General features: G+C 39.0%; 1 long non-coding RNA gene across 1 annotated transcript in view; it reads right to left on the bottom strand.

Moving 5' to 3' along the window:
- Positions 1 to 551: 551 nt before the first annotated feature.
- Positions 552 to 848, bottom strand: part of LOC119589227 — a 46,602-nt gene continuing 46,305 nt past the window's right edge. The window contains exon 3 of the long non-coding RNA XR_005230175.1: positions 552 to 643. This is a non-coding gene — a long non-coding RNA (uncharacterized LOC119589227). The remainder of the gene's footprint in view (positions 644 to 848) is intronic.

Here is an 848-nt window from a genome sequence, read left to right as displayed (position 1 = left end):
CTTGTGCCACTTCTAGTGCCAGTAGAAGACCAAATAATTTTAAAATGATAATCTAACACTAATACATTTTTGATAAAGTGACACCGTAACACACAACTAGAACATGAGGATTTTACATTATAATAAAAACCGAAATCTAACCGTTCCTACACCAACCCGAAATATCTTTATGGACAGCGCGATGAAACAACACCAGTAATACTTGTTAAAAAAGAACAGAGCTGCAGGAAGGACTTCCACAAACCTCTTTAGCAGACTTCGATAGGGCATTTCGGAAGGGGGGAAAACGTACTAAAACCTACAGATATTTTGGCCAGAGGAATTTAAAATTTTCCGAAACCTCTACGGCTACCAGGAAGCTGCAGTATTAGTAAATAACACACTCACTTGCTAGATTAATGCCAGAAGGGGGAGTGAGGTTGAACTGCGTTATTCCCAGCATAATAGAACATTTGCGTTCGTCTCCCCTTTTTTTTCGAAGGGGGCGTGGCTTCTGTGAAAAGGTGTATATAGCGGGAAGGAGATGGAAGTAATGGCAGCGTTGTTGGGAATGTTTTATTAAATGTATAAATGCTACTGGTGGACGGCTGGGAGGCATTATCAGGCGCCGTGTCCAGAATGCGAAGATAGGGCGGTGGGATAACTATAAAAGAGATGCGCAATTTAGTTCCAGGATCCGAAGATGGAGGGTGCAGATAAAAAAAAAAAAACAATGTTTAGTACAATGTAATGCAGTTGAAATGATGTAATTTCCACTTTTTTTTAATATGCATTTATACGCTATTTCGAAGTGTACCAAAAATGACTGTGGGGTTAAAGATTTTGAAAATCTTGATTACATTCGTATT

The sequence above is a fragment of the Penaeus monodon genome, chromosome 25 (assembly GCF_015228065.2).
Source record: "Penaeus monodon isolate SGIC_2016 chromosome 25, NSTDA_Pmon_1, whole genome shotgun sequence".
In the NCBI taxonomy this organism is placed as follows: domain Eukaryota; kingdom Metazoa; phylum Arthropoda; class Malacostraca; order Decapoda; family Penaeidae; genus Penaeus; species Penaeus monodon.
Note: the sequence above shows the minus strand (reverse complement) of the source record. Positions and strands in the feature narration are given on the sequence as shown.